We start from the raw sequence: 16,654 nt of genomic DNA, 5'->3' as shown, positions 1-16,654 counted from the left end.
AAGCCAGGGTCTGGAATGTTCTGTTTAAAGCGGATTATTCACTGAGGATATTTGTTTTATCGACAGGGTCAGAAATTGGGACAATAATCAGAGGTTACTGGGATGGCGTAAGCATCGGGTAAGACACAGTCTTTCTTAGAGAATCATAAGAATGACAAAGACAGTTCTGAAAAGAAACAATAGCCGATGGGCTGTTTCATTATAAAAACAATATTTATTCACAGTTTTTACATCATTCCAAATTTTACCCATAGGTTTTAACTTGTTGTGAGACTCAGTCGTTGAACCCATCGTAATCATTGCATGTGCTTGTATGTTAAACTGCATTTCGTCCCCTTTTCAGTCACTTTTTCCCAGTTTGTGGGGTAACAGAACAATCATTATTTCACTCTCACATGTACATCTTTTTAACAAGTAACCAAAACAAGGCGGTGTTGCCTGCCAAAGGACAATTTCAGTACCCTCTCCATCACGTGTTCCTATTCTCCGTGGCTTGTTTTCATTCTCTGTTTCTTGGAATAACGCTTAGTTTGGCCACACGGTGTGTTCGGCGTACACAGGAGGAGAGAGAGAGAGAGGCCTGCGTCCCATTAATCTGCCACATATGGTGGATCTGCAAATGACAGATCCTTAATGGTAAACATTGACGGATAGCGTTTGCTTGTTTCTATTGGCGAGCTGGATGGGTACACTTGTGATAAGTGCTCCATTGCCGAGGAGAGAGACGGTGTAAATGGGGCAGGAGAATACCACTAATAAAGCGCCCCCCTCACCTCCTCTCCTCCAGCTAGACCTTTTGTCCCACCTGCTATTCTCCGGCTGTGAAATTGGGCTGCAACCCCCCCCTCTTTCTCATTCCTCCTTTCTTTATCCACCTCTTTTCCTTTTGGGTGAACGGCCATGTGAAGAGGTTCATTACCGCTGTGGCTGGCCTACTCAGGTATGGCTGGGTCTGTTCCCACTATAGGCCCATAGCTCTCTCTGTCTGGCCTTCCCGGCTCCCTGGAAAAGGGAAACATGGCACACAAAGGTCCTGTTAGCACTTCCTATGAAATCAGCAGCTTTCTCTAGAGGTACAACGCTCCAATTACCTAACACTCTGAGGATGCTATACCCCCCACACACTGCAACCCAATGCTTCAGTGTGCGCTTGTGAGTGTGTGAGTGTCTTAGTCCTCACCATCATGGCATTCTTCAAGGAAGGGCCTGTACTCACTGGCTAATTAACACTGAAGACACTCTCCTCCTCCTACTCCTCTTCTCCTCCTCCTTGTCCTTTTCTGCTCCTCCTGTTCTCGCATCTTGAGAGTGCATTTTATTTACCATTCTTTCTCTGGGATGGTGCCCCCTGCTTCCTCTCATACTCCCGCCTAGACATACACCAAGCCACCCATCCACAATCATCTGCCCTGCACCCCTCCAGATGCACAGTGGGAACCCCAAAAGGGCTCTTGGTCACAGTGGCTGCTACTTGGAGATCATGGGTCCTGGTTTCCTAGAGGGATGGCTGTCCTCCTTCCTGATACTGTTAGAGCCTTGTTTGGCTCCACCAGGGTCTATATGGACCTGACATTGAGTGTGTTAACAGTTCATCCTAGATAAGGCCTTAATTTGGGATAATGCTGCTCCTTGGCGTCTCCATATGACACTGTCAAGTATCCCTGTAAACACGAATCAAGAGAAACTTTCAAAGTTTTACCATCAAACATGAGCATTATAAAACAGTCTGAGCAATAACAGGAATAAAGTGTGTCCATATCCCAAAATAATGATGCACTTTATGATTTTCATTTCAAATTTCTGCCTGAATATGGAAAGAATGTGCCACTTAAAATATGTCAGTATTTCAAGAAATACAAAATATTGTACATTCTAAAACAGGGGTTTTCAAACTTTTTCATATTGGCTTTCAACTTAATTTTACCCTTAAATTAACCTGCAAACCCCAAATTGAAGTGATTTTGCCCTAGGGACCCTGACATGAAAAGATACTTTGCTTTGTGTTAAGTAGATAACATTTTTGATCATTGACAAATGGATTCAAAGTAGCGAGACTGAAACAGTGTTTAAATAATCACACATGCATTTTTTGTTCATTTACGATAGCTAGTGAAGAAAATTGTGGTGAAATTTAAGTATTCCTTATGTTACGGAAAACCATGCACCCTAAAACAAACCAGTGGTTTTTAAGATGATTTGTAAGTTTAGTTGTCTTCCATAATATGTTTTACCTCCATGCTGTCAATCAAGACTACATGTCAGCGCTTTTGAAATGGTGAGTATTTAATTTTTGAATGCGTGTTTTCACCCCTGCATGTACTTACACACACACAAACACATAGTGAGAGACAAGCCAGTGGGCCTATACAGTGAGAACCTGGGTGGTCTTAAGATCACCATGAGAGTAAGTGCAGTGAAAGCCGAGTGTAAGTGAATCAGGAAGAAGGGATAAGAGCGTCTCCTCAGTACAATAAGACAGGTGTGGAGAAGAAGGGACTGCAGGGACGGATGGGGGGACAGAGGAGGAGAGGGAGGCAAGGCAGATGGGTTAAGTGACCGGAGATCTGGACTTGTATTACGATCTTATATTTCACTTTAGTAGAAAACTTTCACTTTTCTGGATGCTCACCTCCATCGCTACTCAGGAATTGACTGCACCACAGTCATTTAGGCGTTTTCCCCCAACCTCTCATTATCCTTCACTGCAGACAGACAAAATTCTCTTTTCAAAAGTACAATTCAGAGATACACAGCGAATATGTTTTGAGACAAGTCTTTTTAAACTTGAACTGTCTTTTTAAAATGAAGTTAAGCACTGCTGAGTGTGGATCCCCACAGCAGCCACATTTGGTAGTAGACCATATATCAAGCCCACAGGGAAATGTGCAGCGATAAAGATGTTCAACTAAAATGAGGTGTTGCTTTGCATGTTGAGATGCCATGTGACTTAAAGTGTGGGTTTTTAATCAGTACCACTTTTTGTGAAAAGGTCCTGTTTTATTGATGATGACTGGGGTTGGAATAATTTTAAAAATCCTTTGGATTTGCAGGATATTTCATCATCTTCCAAATATAAAAAGTACTTTCACAAATAATACCAAGCAAAATGTATTGTGCTGCAGGCAATAAAAGATAAAGTTGGACATAAAAAGTATTTACACTGTTGCTGTTTTATTGTTGTATTTATTTATAATAAACATAGCTTCTTTAGCATCACTTCCGTCAGTGAAGATAATGTTAATCGGATGGTTTAACTTATACAGTAAATGTTTTCTCATTTTTTATTGTTTGTCTGTTCTGTTTGTACAGGCAAACTTTAATCATAGGGCAACAATTTTGCCTGTCTCTATAATCTATTATTCTTTTCAACTTCATCCTCATACCTTATCAATCATCATGGGCTAGATCTGTAACCAGATTATTTTGAGCTACCCTATACATGACAACACACACACATACACACAACCACAAAACTATAGGTATTATTATAGTAACATTATCACTAATGGTGTTGGTAGAGATTTATCCCATGTCGGTTCCTATCATATCACTAGATTGGATTAATGGAACCCCGAGCGTGGCGCTTGAATTAAACTGTGCTCCCTCCGTGCGAGGTGGGGAGATAAACACATCCAAGTGTGGACCTTTGAACCAACAACAACTCTGCCCATCTGCCACTCAGCTGCAGGACTTTTAAGCTGAGGGCACAGTGATAGTGCACTCTCCACAACAACATCAGTAGCCTCAAGATGCAAACGATTTGGAAACTGACCTGCTATAAAAATGAGGGGGTGTTTTTTTTTTTTTTTCTTTTCCCCGGTTTTAAAGGTAGTCCTTCTTTATACTCAAGAGAGAATCTTTCTTATTAAATTTGTGAATGCAATCTGTGGTTGAAGCCGACTCTAGCATTGCCATCCATCTTTCTTGGATTTTTTAAAACTTAATTTTCTTTCTTTTTATTAGCATGTACTTATCTAGGGACCGAGCAGATATAGTATTTTCCAGCAATGCCCCTTTTCACCTTCACAGTTACACACATTTACAGCTGCTCCTCAATTCAATCAGAGTAGATCTACGGGTGGGTTGGAAGGTTAAGTGCCTTGCTGAGTGGCACCTTGTCAGCAGCAAGCTCTCGTTCACAACTACATTTCCCCAGCTGTTTTGGGGATTTGAGCCAGTCACAGGCCTGCTTCTCTACAGGACTGTGCTGCTTCAAGTGAACAGTTTCAGTGTTTACTTAGCAAGGTATAAGGCTATTCCTTAATCGGGGGATTATTTTGGAAGACCAGTTGTCTCTGCCTGCATACAAGAGGGAGAGATCAGCATAAAAAATAAGGTTTACTGAGGTCTGGGTCCTAAATGGGTTCATAAACCTGTTTCTAGTGGCTTACAATATAACCAGCACAGATAGAGTACAGATATACTTTCACTTGGCTAAATTGACTCAATTGATGTTTGCAGCTGAAAAGGTTTGAGTATATATTAATGAAACTAATTGAGTCACTTTTCAGAGCCCAAATGTACAAGAAGGAATTTCCTGAAAATGCCTTCCTTTAATTGATTGCAGGCTAGGAGTGGCATTCTAGAAGGAAAATTCTTTCTGTATTAAGAAGGACCTTTTTTTCGCAAATTAATTTTTATAATGAATAAATATTCCTTCCATTTGAGAAATATAGAATGGCTTATACACTAACAATGAAACCTAAATGCTTTATTCTCAATTACTTGAATGTATTCCATGAAGATGTTTTTGAGTTAAATATTTCACAAAATTATTTATGTATGTATATTTATTTATTTATTTATTTATTTATTTATTATAATTATCATTACAATTATTATTGCTGCTGTCGCTGTCTTTATTGCTGTTGTTGTTGTTGCATACTTTAATTTGCAGTATTCTGAAGTTATTTTATTTTTATAGTAGCTATTTTCCCATGGTATTAAATATACACCTATATATAAAAAAATAAGTTTGAGGCTCCAGAATAACAGCGATTAAGGGAGAAGGGATTATTTAAAATGAGGTCAGTGTTGATGTGAATTAAAACAGCGTCTCCACTGGAGGCCCAGTCACTCAACCAGACACTGCCGATGAGGCTTATATAGGGAGAGGCGTTAAAATCCATTTTCTCATCTCTCTCTCTCTCTCTCTCTCTCTCTCTCTCTCACTCTCTCTCTCTCTCTCCTTCTTCATGTCTTTCCTCCTCCTCCTCTCCATCTCTCTCCACGTCTGGGAAAGCCGAGTCCTGAAAGACAAGCCGCATCATCATGCCATTAAATATTTAAACAAAACACTGAAACTATATGAAAGATTAAGGGTGCATAAAAATAATTAAGGATTATCGCAATGAAAAATGCATGCTCGGTGTAACCTAGGAGTTCATGATATGAACAATACAATATTAATGGTCTGGAGTGGAGGACTGTGCAGGCAATTCTGTAGCCTCATTAAAAGGAATGTGTTTGTGTCTGGCCCAGGCATGGCTGCAAGCTACAGATACCAGATCAGCTTCACTGTTTACAGGTCGGCACAGCAAACAAAGGTAATGAAACCATGCGGTGTAATAAGGTGTGCAAGTGTGTGCGTGTGTGTATGTGTGGGGATACCTTACCACCGGCCTGCCGCAATAAAACACCATGATATGAAACGATACAGCAGCCTAATATTCAGTAAAATAACATTTTCCTGCACTTACCAATTGACACCGGGGTGTGTGGTGCTGTAATATTGTTCGGCACCATGACCTGGTCAAAAGACAAGGCAGTGCAGTGGGCTAAATGTGCCGGAGTTAGGAGGTTATTTTAAATGCAGGTCGAATATTGAGGATATATTCAGCTCCACTGAAATTAGAAAGCACCAATACCTTAAATCACATTACCATGAACAGACTCCATTTCTTTCACTGAATTATAAAAGCCTGAACAGCCTCATATATCTTTTATGGCGGTGGCCCATTTTGAGGAGAAGTGTGCTCGTTTCTCGCGGGACATTGATATTTTAACAGTGTTTTAATTATTGGGCACGGGAAGCTGCACGGCCCGCGCAGTGATGAGGTTTCCCCACATCGTTGGTTTTCAACAATGTCAGCTCTTTGACATATTTTGAGGTCATTCCGCGATGAATGAAATACAAACGAAACCCATCGCCCATTGGAATAAGGTATCAATAATTGCCGGCGCACCGAAAAGGCCGCGGCCAGCCTCAGAATTTCGGAGATTTGACCTCTCCTAAAGCAGAGGATTAGTGGGCAAACATAATAATGGGAAAGTCATTGTGTCAGCGGATTATGCAACTATCTTTTGGCGCCACACAACCCTACAGAGCCCTATGGAGTGTCAAACAGCACAGGCCGTATAATGTGATGGACTTAAAATATGTAAGTTTCACAGATATGAAACGTCTGACACATGGAAAATAGTAGGCCTTGAAAAGTAGTGTGTTGTCAAAATGTGATGCTTTGGATTTATATTTTAGAGCCTTTGTCGTGATCTTTTACAATAATTATTATGTAAGATTGTCATCGGATGCACTGTGACTGACAAGACACACATAGGCATACACAGTGCCAAAATGTCCATGTTCAGTTTGTGTTGTGGGGCCTCGAGATCATTTGCATTAAAATCTCATTTTTTCTGAAAACAAATAAAAAGCGAGATAATTGGACTTGTTTGCAGTGCAGTTTCGCCTGTGTTATTATTATTGAAACAAGCTACACCATCTTGAGTAAAGGCAAAATCCATCCCACATGTATTAAGATAAAGACCTGTTTCGACAAAATTTATGCAGCATATTAATTCACGTTGCAAGTTAAGTCATCCCACCCCGTGGTCAGTTTTTGTTTCATTTGTTTTAAGAAAAATGAGATTTTAAAAACTCAATACTAGACTAAATGATGCGTTAAAATGGGTGTTTTTTGCAATGCGCGCGCGCACACACACACATGCACGCACGCACCGCGGTGAAGTGTTCGTGTCAGTGCCTTTTCAGTGAGACGCTCCCTCCATTAGTCCGGGTGAGCGCACACCGCGGATCTGTGCGCTCCCCGCTCTGCCTGCAGATTAGACGCTGATTCTGCCGCTATTATGAATTCAAATACATCCTCCCGTGATTGAAGGGAACCATTACAATAAGTCACGGGCTGCTGCTGATAATGGCACAAGGCAAGCACAGCCTTCAGCCGTCATGACAGGATATTGAACGGAGGTGAAAAGTTAACAAAATTATCAAATAGCCAAGACCGTGTTCCTTCAGATGTCATTTGGGCCAAGAAATAAAATGATAAAAAAAAAAAAAAAAAAAAAAAATCACAGTCCTTTAACTAAGCAAACCCTCGGAGTCGAAATAATACACCGGTGACTGACACTTCCATTTTAACTATAAGCTGCAACTGCAATAATAGGCGCTCTGCTTAATAACAATAGCGTGTTGTAAATGCCGTTATGGGCCAAATGTAAATAACACAAGCTACTTTTAAAGGCAGACGCATTTTCAAATGGTGGTAATATGACATATGGCATGACAAATTTAAGGTGATGAATAGTGAATAGGATAGTCCTCATGTGTTATAGCCTAAATTCCAATCCTGACTTAGGCTATTCCTCAATGATTTACATATATTTGCCAATGTACACCCCCCTCCCTTTCAGCCTGTTTTCATTTTTAGCCAAATATCAAAATTAAACGGTGGCCTTGCGGTGACAGCCCATTCTCTCCCCGGCAGACAGAGAGGGGCAGCAGCTCCCTAATCATCTCAACAGACTCCCTGGCCCTCATTGTTCCTCAATGGCATAATTTGGCCCAGCAATTGTCGGAGTTGGGCTAACACCGTGTAGCCCAGGCTACTTAAACAGAGGGGAAAACCCCACGAACAATGTCAGAATTAAACGGGGATATATGGGAGCAAAGCCGGGGAGTAAGAAAAGCTCCCTTTTCAGCTTCAATACGGAGCCAGCAGACAGAGGAGGAGAAGAAACAACATTATGCCTCCAGGGCCAAATATTTAGCCCGCAGTGCTTCTGTTTGCAATTTAGAGAGACAAAAGTTTCACTTTTAGCTGCGTGCGCCTATAAAAAACAATAGCTTAAAATAAATAAATATTAAAAAGTAAATAAAAGCGTGTAAGTCCGAGCATTGGAATGCGATTTGCATGTGAATGTGTTTTTCCTTTTCAGATCAAATGGGGCAATGCTGTGAAGGCCCGGGTCAAGGCGAACTGGAGAACTTGGTAATGTTTTTATTTATTTATTTTTATTAATATAAATAATCCACATGACAACAGAAAAAGGGGAGGGATGGAGCGAAGAGACAGGCAACGCAAAGTAGGCTGTTGCAAAACCTCCTCTCTTTTTGTGTATAAATTTATGCTAATGTGTGTGTGTGCCTCATCGAGTCGTTCTGCGGGGAGAAATGATAGTCGCATTAACCCTTCAACTCTTATTTCATGGCTGCCTCGTTAAGAAGCTTGTGGATTTAATTACCGGCGGTGCAGGCTGGGAAGGTACAAGGCCCTGTGTCGCCGTGTAATTGGAAGCGTTTCTCTTCCTCTCTGCACCACAACTTAACATTTCCTCCCATCTCTAATTGTCGAGTACAATTCACGCTCATTAATAAGGCGAATTATGTAATTTTCAGAACAGGACTTGGGTGTGGATGGTGGGGGATGTTAAGCAATAGGCTAATAATAGCAGTGGACTTAACGCCATATTCAAAAACAAATAGACTATGGCCCGTGCTTTTGCGTAGGCGAGGCTATAATTAAAGCCAGGTCCATTTGAAACTGTGTGAGACTGCTTTTGTGCATGTGCAGCATTAGAGATTTTGAAACTGTAAGTGGCCTTACATCCAGTATGTGCGCACTAGATTTCTGCTTGTTCAGTAATTTTCACAAGAGCTGTTACTGTCAAAATGAATAAAAAAAATTCTCTCTCTCTCTCTCTCTCTCCTCCCTCCCTCCCTCCCTCTCTCTCTTCAGTCTTCAATCTGTTCAGTTTTAGTTTGTGAAATCATCTACTTATCATATAGACAATATTTGCTTCAACTCATATGTTCCTGTCCAATATAATGAAGGACCATTTTGCCTTAAATGGCAACCATTTCATGCAAAATGGCCTGCAATCATACCTGGAGATCATAATAACAATAAATAAAACAACACAAAAAGATACTTTTCTAAAATAAAGTACCATCTGTAGCACAAGGGATAGTTACATTGTATTTTGTGATTTGGTAAATATAGTAGTGCCTCCCCTATTTGCATGCTGTAGGTGTGTCAGCCGTGGTTTGACAGCAGGGTTCCACATCAACTTCTGGGACAGCTTTCACAGTTAAAACTAGTTTTGTTTGTGTTTTAATTTCTTATGAAAATGTGCTTAACATCATAGTATGTATTGTTCCTCTTTTACATTTTATTTAAGTGTCTTTTTTGTGTTGTGGTGGCTCCTTATTGTTGAATCAATGGGAAGTACTGGTGTCATTTGGTCCCTTCCAGTAATAACTGTTTTTTTTTTTTTTTTTTTTTTTTTTATTTATTTTTTTGAAACTAATGATTTTTGATTTTTTGTTATAACTTATTATAAAAGAGGGGGGGTCACAGAAATTATAATCCTTAACAACATACTCTATTGTGTACTAAGCGTTTTCAGACTGCTGCCAAGGGGACTAGACTATTAAAATATATCTGACCTGTCAATGGAGGGCCACAGAATATGAATTAGTTTGATTATTGTACTGGCTGCATGTCTTTTCTGTAGCCTCTGTATGGCTGTCATCTTCTTTAACTAACTCCACCCCCTCCTATCCTCATCACTTTCTTCTCTCTATCTTTTCACTCCCCTGCACTGTTCCTCCCTTTGTCCCTCCTCCCTGCCCTCCATGCATGCCAGGTATTAGAGCCACAGGGCTTTTTCAGTCCGCTCACACCGTCATATCGTCTCTCTCTCTTGTTTTAATCACCATTCAATAACCCCTGACGACTGTGTGAATGGCAACATTTAATGGGCCGCACTTTATTTGCTCTCTTAAAATTGGCTCGCGTCGATGGCAAACAACAACGACAGGCCCCGCCTGGAATAGAGAAATCACACATGGTGACAGTTGAGGCGAGGCGAGGGCCGAGCGCCGCCGCAAATGAAGTCCTCAGCCACAAGACTCCATTAAAGCGTCGCCACGCGATATCAATCTGCAAGTTTATTATTGCCGGGCCCACTTCCCCACCACCACCACCACTGTAGCTGCCGTACTTCCATTCTGCATTATCAGAAAACACAGTCATTAAAAAGCATTTGACCTTTTTGTAGCGAGTATCGAGAAATTACCTTTCCTGTTTTTTCTCTCTTTTACACCCCCCCTCCCCCTTTCCCCCCACCTTGTACGGCAAATAAATCACTTCATGGCAAATTGTAATGCAACTCCTCCTTTGCTCTGAGTGCTGTTCGGTTCGCTCTGCCTCAACAGCGCCTGAGGAGATACCGCTGTAATTAAATGTTACATCTGCCAATTGTTTCACAGGGACAATGAGGAGGGAGGGGACGGCTGGAGAGCAGAGGAGAGGGGGGTGTGGGTGAGACAATGCTCCGCCGCGTACGGTTTGAAGAGAAGATCGCGGAGGCCAGCCAAAGGAAAGGAGAGGAAGAGACGAGAGTAGACAGGTAATAGCAGGAGAGGAGAGCAGAGACAGAGGCAAAGAGAGGACACAGGCAGATGGAAAGGCTCTTGGCCTCACATTGAGCATCTCGGTGTCATCGTCCTAGTCTGTATTGATCTGTGTGTATGTGTGTGTGAGTGTGAGCACGCAGACAGACAGAGTGTTAGAAGTGTAAAAGGGTATCCTGACGCTTTGAAATCCTCCTCTCAGACAGCAGCTATCTGAGATATCGCGGCCTCTCTGCCATTTTCTAGCTTTCACTGACACCTGGAACCAATCTCATTGCATAGTGGAAGACAACCAAAGGCCCCGTGGCTTGTGTGTGTATGTGTGTGTGTGTGTGTGTGCGTGTGTATGTATGTGTGTGTGCGATGAAGAATATTTGCTGTCTTGTGCTGTATCTCAGCGTACATGTCAGCATTTACCAGCACAGATGCACATACACTCATTCCAAACATATACAGGCAACCCCCATCACCAAACTGTCCACACACACACATGCACACACACACTTGCTTCTCCCCATGTCTACAAAGCAGGCCTTTGTTTACCCCCGGTGAAATGAGGACTGTGACGGGAGTTGCTCTAGTTGTTACATATCACCCTGTGAGCAATTAGCAAACTGCACAGGGGGTGGAGGAAAAACATACACCGTCCCACACGACACCGTCTGCCTGTCTGATCTGACTCAGTGTACGCCTGTGTGTGTGTGTGAGTGTGTGTGTATGAGTGCATGTTTCTGTGTATGTTTTTGCATATGCAGGAGTGCTTTCTATTTATTTTTTATTATTATTCTCATATTTCATATGCATATTTGCCATTTTAGACGGAGAGGGAGAATTCTGTGCGCTGTATTTGAATGGTGGGATAGTTGGAGATATTATTTAATTTTTGGCCAACATTCGTCCTCGTTTTAGTTCTGGATATAATTTTTGTGAAATTTCTCATTTTCTGTGTGGTGCTATTTTAGTAGCGGTAGCAACTTTCTGTCTGCCTCTGCCCACCATTGATGAATGACTTCAGGCTATGTAAGCTGTATGTCACACTGTTTCCCCAGGCCACTGTTACATTAACCTCAGCCGTGCCACCGTGGTGAATGAACAAGGGGATGGGGGACCAATAAATGGAGGGATGAAGGGGAGGTTATATGGTATAAACCCTGGCTTATGTGCCGGAGGGCACAGATGCATTTCCATAACAGCGATAAATTGGATTTAATGGCAAATCATGGACAACAATGGTTGAGGACGCTGAGGGCTGTTGTCTGTCTCTCCCTACAGCCAGACTCTATGAAGACATGGATGCGTGTGTGTGTGTGTGTGTCCTGGTGCCTAAATGCTCTTGTCTCGATGGAGGTATGAAATCGTCCTGACCGTAAGCACCTTTCGTACAGCCGTGACCTGTTATCCATTTAGTTGAGGAGAGCCAGGGGAGTCCTTGTTTCTGCCCACAGGCGGATGCCAGCACAGGCCAGACAGGCCCTGCCAGGCATAGTTTTAGCCAGGGGTGGGGCGGGGAGGGGGGGCACCTACCTGTGGCCCCTGCTTCTGTCTGAGGCCCGTGAATGCCACAGGAATGGAGTGATGCTGGGTTATTGAGAGTAATCCGACCCCCAAGTTGACTTTCCTTAAGCCGTGGAGCCCCATCCGAAGTGATTTATGCCCTATAGACCTTGACATGAAAAGATGGTTTTGGTTTAAGTATTTAATTGTTTGCATGTCCACTGCATGCATTCAAAGCTGAGTTTAAAACCTAATGTTACAATAATCACTCATACATTTTTACAACTAAACTATTCCTCATTTTGCTGATGACTCCCTGGAAGCTACTCAAGGACCCCTTTTGGTCCCCGGGCCCACACTTTGAAAACCATTTATCCATACTGTGGTCCACAGTGACTTTCTGCTTTGGTAAATCAGCTAAGAGGCACCAAAAAAGCAGCAAAATAATAAAGTTTGTAGTGTATCATGTTGAAAAATTTATTGTCTATTAAAAATGACCTCAAAGATAAAAATGAGCCAGCAATGTCTATTGATACACTGCAGTCAAGTAACTGATGACGTATTTTCAACCATCCTGGATCCCCAGTGTATTACTCAGCTGAGCACGAGTTAACAAAGAACTGTTCCTGCACCTGTAAAGTTGCATTGCAGCTAAAATCACAAACAAACAAATCAAACAAAGCTAAACTTGATGTGTGATACTTGTGTAAGAGCTGTAAACGGAGAAATCAGCCAAATATAGGGCCTAAGCCTACACAAACACACATACACACATACACATGCGCGCACACACACATCAATACGCACACCTCCCACTGCTGGTGATAACAAACAGCGATTAGCATGTGAAAAACAACACAGACGGAGTGTAAGCAAGCAGATGCCTGTTCCCCTATTAGCCATGTTGATTAGCCTACCCTCTTAATATCTTTGTTTTGGTGGATGTCTCTCCCTCGCTCTCTCTCTCTGCTCTGCAGTCAACGACACACCCAAGGCCACCCCCTGTAACACACACAACCACACACACACAGCAACACACTCAGACACAGACACAACTCATCCTAAAGCCAATTCCCCCCCTCCCTCCCCAGAAAACAAATACACAATCAAACAACACTAAGCCAATTTCCTCCCTCGCCCAGCTTATTCTCACACACTCACACACACACACACACACACACACACACACATACACGCATACACACACACACCTCCTCTAATTTCCCGGGGCCGTGGTACTGGCAGGGAGTGTGTTGTAGCGCCAACAGAGCTCTGTGTTTGGGGTAATTGCTCTCGCTGCGTTAGTATGGAAATCTGCGAGTGTGTGACAGGGCCAGATAGCTTCCTCCAATGTTGTTCTGATCCTGCCTCTAGGCCCGCAGCCAAACTATTTTATCTCTTAATGCATTAGAGTGATCTTCCAATTAGCCCACGCTCATAATACTCCCCCATTCCTGGTGGCTGCCTGCTCTGGGCTGGCGAGAGACGGGGAGGGAAGCGGTGAGTATGCAAGGATGTGTGCAAGTGTGTGTGTGTGTATGTCTGTGCAAAATTCATGTGTGTGCGTGTTCTCTGGCTTGATGGGGTAGTGGTAGTGGTGGCGGCGGTGGGAGGAGGGGGGGTTGGGGAGGGCCAGGAAAGTGAAGTGGAGGCGATGCGGTGTACGTGTGTGTGAGTGTGTACGTGCATGCGGGTGGGTGGGTAGTGGTTGGTGGTGCAGCGATAGTTCTGCTTGAGAGGTGAAATGAGGTGCTTATTGTGCGCGGCGTGGGGGTTGCGCCGTTAGTCCGGGGCTCCTGTTGTAAAGTTTGCTGATAAGGGGAACCCGGCCCTTGAGCATCCATTCTCCTCGGTGTATTAGCGCTCCCTTATCGGGGGCCCAGATAAAAACCGGCATGCCATTTGCCTTCGGTGGAATTAAGCCCTCCTCCTCCTCCTCCTCCTCTTCTTCCACCCTCCTCCCCTTCCTCCCCTTGTCTTCCTTGGCTAACCAGGCGGGCTGCGATTAACCTCGACACTGTCCAATATCCTCAGCAGACTCCCGCCCGCAGATTAGCCGCTATTAGTTATGACCAACTAAATTAACCACCGCCGCTTCCCTGAGAGAAGAGAGCGAGAGAGGGAAGAGCGCAAGATGGAGAGAGGGAGAGAGGGGGAGAGATGGAATGAGAAAGAGGGTGAGTTAGAGAGAGAGAGAGAGAGGGAGAAACAGAGGGGGAGAGATGGAAAGAAGGTGAGTACGAATGAGGGAGCGAGAAGAAGACAGCGAGAGGGAGAGGCCAAGTGCTGCGAGCAGTGTGTGTGTACACTCTGAAGTGGCTCATTCTGTATCGTACACTCTGGGAGTACGTATTGCGAGCCGTACAAACACACTCCGACGGGTGAGAACACACACCCTGGTTATGGAGATATCATAGTGCAAAGATGATATAAAACACGCCGCACATCCTCGCGGGCCTTGCCGAGCAACTGGGTCCTGCCTCGGCACAGGAAAGAACTAAATTGCTTAAAAAATCAGGCGTACTTTTATTTTATTTACAAAAGGTGATCAAAATTGATCTTTTTGAAATGCTTTCTGCCTAGGACGACCCGCTCATCGAAATCGGGCATGCGCCACCCGAGTGCACACGCACGTACACCGCACGCAGACTCACGGAAGCAGCCCTCATCGCCATATGCAATTCTATACATACCGTGCATTTTCAATTATTTCTTAAATGTCATTACACCTGACTGGATCACGGAGAAAAAAAGGAAACGTAACCATCGTCTCCATGGTTTGAGCCAATCATGACAATAATTGTGTCTGTGAGTGAAGCGGTGTATGTTTCAGCAATGTCAGTTTGGTTGAGTAGTCCATCAGGTGAAAATAAACACAATTTCTAACACCGCTACCTATGTCACAACCCCCTCCGGCTGACAGGATCTATTTGTTTTGTGAGCCACAGGGTGCACAACGGCCAATATTCCCACATTAATCGCATTTCTGGGGTTGATTTTTTTTTTTTTTTTTGTTAATTGCCTGCAGCACCTTTTAGAAAAACATCAGGGGAATCCAAACAATAGACTTATCTAATGTAAGCAACATAAACAGTGGCACAAGAAATAATAATTTGTTGTATTGTTGAAGGGACTGTTTTGTAAAGCACCTCCCAGGTAAAATAATGAATACCAGTGGTGCCTGCAGATGAGCCTGGCTCGGTGGAAGAGCCTGTTTTCGAAAACGAAACGAGGACCTCACAAAGAAATAATTTTCAATATGAGCAATGGTGAGCAACTAATTTATTTTTAATTTAAATGAAGATTTGATCTTTTGCTTTTCACTTTTATGGAAAGTTTTTTATTTTTATAATGTAATGTTCTCTTTGTTTAAATTTTAAATACAACTGCCTTTTAAGACTCAATATATTTTTGCCTTACGAATATTGTGAGCCATTAAAACTGGAATGTTTTAGTTTAATTGCGATCAAATTGGTTTTCCTCTGTCGTCATCTGGTTCTCCTGCTTTTCTGGGTTTGTGTTGGACCTTGCAGAACGAGCCTGTCCACTCTTGACAGTGGGTCAGTAAAAACAATGCGACTGGCACAATATGGAGGGCCTTGCCTGCATGTGTGTGTATGTGTGTGTGTGTGTGTGTGCATATGTGTGTGCATGTGTTTGTGTGTGTGTGTGTGTGCGAGTATGTGTGTTCATTCGAGAGATAGGTGTGTGGTGGCTGGAGGGTAAAGAGCCATGGCACACACATATTCTGCCTTTCTGTCTGCATGACTTGACCCACCACACACACACACACACACACACACATACAGTTCATCCAGACCTAAGAGTATTAAACCATCACATCTGGGCTCTATTGACAGGAGATGCAACAGGGCCGTGTGCAGCAACCTGCATGCGGCTGCTGCAGCCTCGGCGCCCAAGGCGATCGTCTCTTTCTCTCCTCTCTCTTTCTGCCTCTCTTCCTCCTCTTCACTGTCTTTTCTCCCTGCTTACCATGTGCAGATATGATATAGCTATTCATGTGGCTCTGAATAGACACAGCGTATGCGCACAGACACTCTCACAGATCCAGAAATCAATAAGGGACGTGTTTATTCATTCAAAGACCTAACTGCGGTATTAATCAAAAGAGATCTAAGGAAAATAAAAGAAGGCAGAGCTTGCCACTCATGCTCGAGAATTACGATCTGAATATTCGTTTTTGTTTTTGAGTGTTTTTTTGCTTTCACCCAGGCAAGATTGAGCTCGCACACGAGTCTAATTTCATGCCGTTTATTATAATAATTTCATGTCTTTGTGTTCAAATGAGAGACTGATTGAGATTAAATTTGTTGCATGTTTTTTTTTTTTTTTACATGGGTGAAACATGTTTACAGACACATTTTAAATGATCCTGAATGCTATAATTCACTTTTGAAGCTGTCCTCTATAAAATTAAATGCATGTCACAACAACAGCAAATAATAAGACATAGTTAATAATTTTTTCCACATTCTGATGCGGTTA

The sequence above is a fragment of the Myripristis murdjan genome, chromosome 15 (genome assembly GCF_902150065.1).
Source record: "Myripristis murdjan chromosome 15, fMyrMur1.1, whole genome shotgun sequence".
Lineage (NCBI taxonomy): Eukaryota > Metazoa > Chordata > Actinopteri > Holocentriformes > Holocentridae > Myripristis > Myripristis murdjan.
This window is presented reverse-complemented; position numbering follows the sequence as displayed.